Raw genomic sequence first — 6,807 nt, 5'->3', positions numbered from 1 at the left:
CTGTCCATTGCCATGAGGGGCTGGTGCTGGCTGGGGCACCCTGTCCATCATCATGGGGGGCTGGTGCTGGCTGGGGTGCCCTGTCCATTGCCATGGGGGGCTGGCGCTGGCTGGGGTGCCTTGTCCATTGCCATGGGGGACTGGCGCTGGCTGGGGCACTCTGTCCATCACTGTGGGGGGCTGGCACTGGCTGGGGCACTCTGTCCATCACTGTGGGGGGCTGGCACTGGCTGGGGCACTCTGTCCATCACTGTGGGGGGCTGGCACTGGCTGGGGCGCCCTGTCCATCACTGTGGGGGGCTGGTGCTGGTGGCAGCTGTTCCGAGCACTTGCAGCTGGCCCTGCAGAGGCACAGGCGGAGAGAGCACTGTGTGACATCTGCCCGTCCCACGCGTGCACAGTGGTTTCTCCCTGACACTCCCCTGAGAGCATCTGCGAGCAGCCAGGCTACAGAATGGTTAGGGGTTTCCAGGAACTTCGGGATGGCACCCATAGACCAGGGGTGCTGCTGCCCCCACCCCTGCAGGCCACGGGTGCATGAGTGGACATGAGTGACAGAGAAGGCCCCGCAGAGGTCTATGGAAAAAATGCAAGATGTGACCCAGAGAATGGCCACAGGGCAGAATTGTTCAAGGAAAATAGAAACAGAGGCCCAGCTGCCCAGCCACGTAGCCCGAACTGGAGTCATCTCAGCTTCCCCCGTGCCAGCTCTGATTGTGGACAGTGCAACACTTGGGCCTCATGCCTGGGTCAGTGTGACTCAGGTGGACACAGTTGGCTATGGGCAAACTGGCTTATGCAGCTGCACCTGCCTTAAAACCAGGATAATGGAAAACAAGCTTCCAAGGTGGCGGAATGGGGAGGAGGATTACTGCTCTGGTCTGAGTGAAGAAGTTTAAAAAAACAGAACAGAGTGGAGTCCCAGGGAAGAGCTTGGGAGAGAACTGCAGAGGGAACTCCACGCTAACTAGGGGGACACCATGGACCTACGTGAAGGGTGTGGATGCGTCCAACTCAGGACCCCAGCGGCCGAGAGCCTCAGTGCCAGCTTTGGGGCAAGCTGAGACCAGACGGCAGCAGCCCAAGCCGCTGGTGACAAAGCTGCGGGAAGAGCCTGGCTCCGAGAAAGCGCATGGAAGAGTTACCTGCACCCCCATGTTTATTACAGCTCAACTCACCGTGGCTAAGATGTGGAATCAACCCAAATGCCTGTCAGCTGGAGATGGGGTAAGGCAATTGTGGGACATGGATACACGGAATACTACATAGCGGCTAAAAAAATGAAATCCTGTCATTTGCAACAAAATGGATGAAACTGGAAAAATCATACTTAGTGAGGTAAGCCGGTCCCAAAGGGACAAATACCGTATGTTCTCCCTGACCTGTGATAGCCAGTAGGGAACCTAAAAGGTAACCTATAGACATGAAATTCACACTTCGAGATGCAATGACTTTGAACAGCCCTTGTCTGACTGTTGGGGAGCAGTTTTTTTTTTTTTTCCATACAATTCATTGAACTCCACTTAGTATAGAGTTAATTGTATGTATATGAAGTTAACTGAAGATAGATCTTAATGAAAAACAAGAATGGAGTAGGAGAGGGAGGGGGATGAGGGTGGGAGTCGGGGGGGACGGTGGGGATGGTGGCAGGAATCACTGTGTTCCTAAAGCTGTGTTTATGAAATGCATGAAGTTTGTATTCCTTAAATAAAAGGTTTCTGGGGGAAAACAAAAAAAAAAATTTTGATCCTTGTTACTCAGTCTATATACTCTTGCCTTCACTGTCATTTGTGTATTGTTATAATATGTATAGTCTTATTTTTATTTATACCTTATGAATTTATATCAGTAATATAGTGCTAAGCACTTCCTGATTATTTCACTCAAAATGATTTTTATTTACTTGTTTATTTTTTAAAGTTTTATTTATTTATTTGAAAGGCAGAGTAGAATGATAGACAGAAACAGTCAGGCAGACAGATATTTTCTATCCCCTGGCACACTTCCCAAATGGCCTCAACTGCTGGGGCTGGTCCAGGCTGAAACTAGAAGCTTTAGGAGTTATACTTTTGTCTCCCAAGTGGGTGGCAGAGGTCCAACCACTGGCACCATCTTCTGCTGCTTTCTCAGGCTCACTAACAGGGAGCTGGATTGGAAACAGAGCAGCAAGGACTTGAACTGGCACTCTGATATGGGATGCCTTCATCACAGGGCAGCAGGTACACTACGACACCAATTCCTCATTCAGCAATGACTTTTATTATCTAACCATGTGCCTAGATATGTAGAGTTTTCTGCTTCAGCAAAAATACATACAATTACCACCTAGAATGCAAGTTGAGACATAACAGATGTAAGAATAAAGGCATTTATCTGAGGTAGGGTAAGGATGGCCACCCAGGAAAACACACCGCCTTTGCTCAGAGCCAAGTGTTCCCAAGTGGCAGGCAGGGAGTTTGCTTTTACAGACAAAAGAAGAGGCACAGCAGAGGTTACAATAGAATGGTGGCTACAGTCACATTGGCTAATAAGAATAATACTGACAGGTGAGTGGTTTCTGCTAACTTGATGTACATTTCAGGAATGAAAATGCAGTAAGCAGGGACAAGCTTTGCTTATAGTATTTACCACACTGAATGGCATCTTCTGGGTGGCAAGAATGGGTTGATGGAGATGACATAAACATGGAGTTCTGGTGTTGTTCACCAGGGCATCACAGCTCATGCCTTTTGGGGTTAGCAGGTTCAGAGAGCCTCGGTCTTCTCTGATTTCAAATTCCTTTTCCACCTTTTTGCCACTTAAAAATCCATTCCTCTAAAAAGATGTTTCCAAAGTGTCCCCATATTTCCTCCACTATAGGCAATCATGCAGTAAACACTCTCATTCTTGTTTCTTCACTGATCCTTGACTACATATTCTGATGCACTTGTGTCATTGGCTAGACAATGACTTAATTAAAGTTGCTACTGTATTTTCTTCAGACCAATTTCACATTACATCTCTATCAGCTGTGTACAAGTTTAATTGATTTCCTTATTTTTTCCCCAATATGTGACTTTCTAAATTTGGCCAGCCAGCCTAATGATCTCCCATTGTTGACTTAATTTGTTTGTGTGTCATTGAAAATGATTTTGTAATCTGTATATGCTTATTATCTATTTTGATGGCCTGTGTCATTGCCATTTTTCTTTCAAGTATACTATATTTTGCAAGTTGAAACAATAATTGTGGTTATCTTTGTTTCTGATATTATAAAGTATTTAAGTTTCATATTAAGAACATTTTGGGGAATTTTTACATATATGCTTGGTTGACTTTCTCCTATTACAATCTTATTCGGTAATTATTTTTCACCTGCTATGTACTGTTTACCATCATATTAGGAACTGTTGGAACAATGTGTTTATAAGACACATGGCAAAATGTATTTATGTCTACTTTAGAAACAAAAGGAAGTTTGTACACAAGTAAGTCCAATCCATTATTGGCAATCCATGTTTTTTAAAGTCTTCCTTTGTTAACATAGTCTTTGTGAAACATTCTTTTATTATTTCTATTTAAATATCCTATTAATGTTGGAATGATTTGGGTGATTTTTTAAAAAAATCTATTTACTTATTTGAAAAGCAAAATTACAGAGAGAGGGAGAGGGAGAGGGAGAAACAGAGTGAGAGATCTTCCATCCACTGGTTCACTCCCGAAATGGCTGCAATGACCAGAGCTGGGCCAAGCCTAAGCCAGGAACCAGGAGCTTCTTCCAAGTCTCCCATATGGGTGTAGGAACCCAAGCACTTGGGCCATCCTCCACTGATTTCCCAGGCACATTGGCAGGGAGCTGGATCAGAAGTGGAGAAGCTGGGTCTCTAACTGGTACCCCTATGGGATGCCAGTGTTGCAGGCCGTGGCTTTAACACACTGTACCACAGCGCTGGCCCCTATTTTTGTGCTTTTATCAGAATTCAGATGAATGCAGCTTATAGAGTGTTATAAGAGAATGAAAACAGGTTACTCAGGTAAATATGGAGTATTATATGAGGTGCACCCAAAAGATAAAGAACATTATAAATATTACATATAGAAATACTAAGATTCAAAAGACTGAGAAATACAATTCTGAGTTTTACTCCAATATTATTGCAAAGCCTTTCAATTTCTTCCGATTTGGTTTCTTCTTTATATTAGTATAGTGGGTTGGAATGACCATAAAACCACAGTAAGGGGTTCCTGCTGTGACAGCAATATATTAGTGAACAAACTAACCCCATTTTTTTCTCTCCCTGATCTTAAAACTTTACTAAACCAATGCTATTTAATAGCTTTTATTAAGAACTGTTACTAATCTTAATAATGCATATATATCTATATATACCCATATATATCTATATATACATATATCTATATATACATGCATCTATATGTGTGTATATATGTAGGAATATATATATAATATATATATATATATAAGACCATCTTTATCTTTGGTTCTTTTAAAAAATTTTAGTTCTTTAATATAGCTGAAATCAACTCACTTAATTGCTGTGAAATAACACTTCAAATCCAACTGTTAGTCCACATTGTGAACATACTCTTTTCTTGAGGAAGACCATCCTATTGATATTGTATTTCTGCTTGGCGTGTACATGTTGATAAGCCTGTGAAGACTGTTTTTTTTTTTTAACTTGTGTACATCATTGTGTCCCAGAAATTCATTATTAATGTATTTATTTTGTTTTTATATACAGATACACTAAATATTTATTTTGTTTTTATATACAGATGCTCCTCAATTTATAATGGGTTATATCATAAACCCATCATAGACTGAAAATATTCTAAGTCTAAATGCACCTTATATACTTAACCTACCAAACATCATAATTTGGTCTAGTCTACTTTAAATATTTTTAGAACACTTGCATTGAATCACTTAACACAAAGATTATTTTATAGTAAAGTGCTGAATATATCATTTCATTTATTGAATTCAGTACTGAAATAAAAATTAATATGATTATTTGGGTACACTTTCACATCATCATAAAGAAAAATAAGTCAGGGATAGTCTTTATATGAAAAATATAAGATAATGGGAATATAAATTTATGCCTATAGATGTTAGAAATAGGTATTTTTGTTTTTTTAAAAAAGATTTATTTATTTATTCAAAAGTCAGAGTTACATAGAGAGAGAGGGAGAGGCAGAGAGAGAGAGAGAGGTCCTCCATCTGCTGGTTCACTCCCCATTTGGCTGCAATGGCCAGAGCTGTGCCAATCCAAAACCAGGAGCCAGGAGCCTCCTCTGGGTCTTGCACATGGGTGCAGGGGCCCAAGGACTTGGGCCATCTTCTACTGCTTTCCCAGGCCATAACAGAGAGCTGGATTGGAAATGGAGCAGCCAGTAATCGAACTGGCACCCATATGGGATGCCAGCATTGCAGGCAGTGGCCCCACCTGCTATGCCACAACGCAAGCCCCAGAAATAGATATCTTTCAATATCTGTATCTATACTTAGATACAAATGTGTAGATACAGGCACAGAAAGATGTATCTATGTAGATAGATATATATAGATAGATATAGATTAATCTATGTATCCAGTTATCTATATATATCTGATATCTGTAGACATAAATTTATATTATAAATAGCTATCTTATATATACATAATAAATATAGAGATGTAAATTTATGTTCCCAATGTCTTTTTATTGATATAAGAATGTTTTAGTTGCTGGAGCATCAAACATTCATAATCATACTTTAAACACATTGGAACACCTCTTATTAGTTTTAATATTTTGACATCCTTCTAAAGAAGTAACATAATATTTTGAAACAATGTAACTTCCAGAGGCATGATATTTGTATTATTTAGTTACATCACATCAGAACTCACTGGACTTGGAGGAAAAGGCATCGTTTCCTATAAGAGACGAACACAGAAATGTTCTGTTGTTAGCAAGTTGCCTCAGTGTGTGCTAAGTTAGGCACAGAAAGGCAAATGTAGCATGATCAGCCTCAAGTGTGGAATCTAAAGAAGCTTATCTCATTGAAGCTGAGAGCAGAAAAGTGATTAGCAGAGAATGGGAGAGTAGCTTGAAAAGGCAATGGAAGCGCTGGTCAGTGGGCACAATGTCAGATAGGAGAAATAAGCTCTGATGTTCTTTGGCACCCTAGGGTGAGAATATAATAGCACTGCTCTGTGTGTCTCAAAGTAGCTAGAAGAGAGGATTTTGAATGTAACTGCCATCAAGAAATGACCAAATTTAAAGGAACGGATTTACTGATCCCTCCAAAAATTTTTTTGCCAATGTGAACATGGATTAGAATATCACATTGGACCTCATAAATACGCACAAATATGCTGTGTCTTTCAAAAAAGGTTTTCTAGCTTCCTGCCAAGATTGTAACTTTCTGTTAGGAATCCTAGGGAAGTAACATACCATAAAAGTATATATTAAATTTAAAAGTTCTGTGCATATAGTCTAGTTTAATATTATTTAAGAATGTAATGAAGGCTGATGCTAAGTTTTTTTAACTTTTATTTAATAAATATAAATTTCCAAAGTACAGCTTTTGGATTACAGTGGATTTTCCCCCCATAACCTCCTTCCCACCCACAACCCTCGCATCACCCACTCCCTCTCCCATCCCATTCACATCAAGATTCATTTTCAATTATCTTTATATACAGAAGATCAATTTAGTATATATTAAGTAAAGATTTCAACAGTTTGCATCCACACAGAAACACAAAGTATGAAGTACTGTTTGAGTACTAGTTATACTGTTAATTCACATAGTACA

This window comes from Oryctolagus cuniculus, chromosome 8 (assembly GCF_964237555.1).
Source record: "Oryctolagus cuniculus chromosome 8, mOryCun1.1, whole genome shotgun sequence".
Lineage (NCBI taxonomy): Eukaryota > Metazoa > Chordata > Mammalia > Lagomorpha > Leporidae > Oryctolagus > Oryctolagus cuniculus.
The sequence above is the reverse complement of the archived record's forward strand: the minus strand, read 5'-3'. Positions refer to the sequence as shown.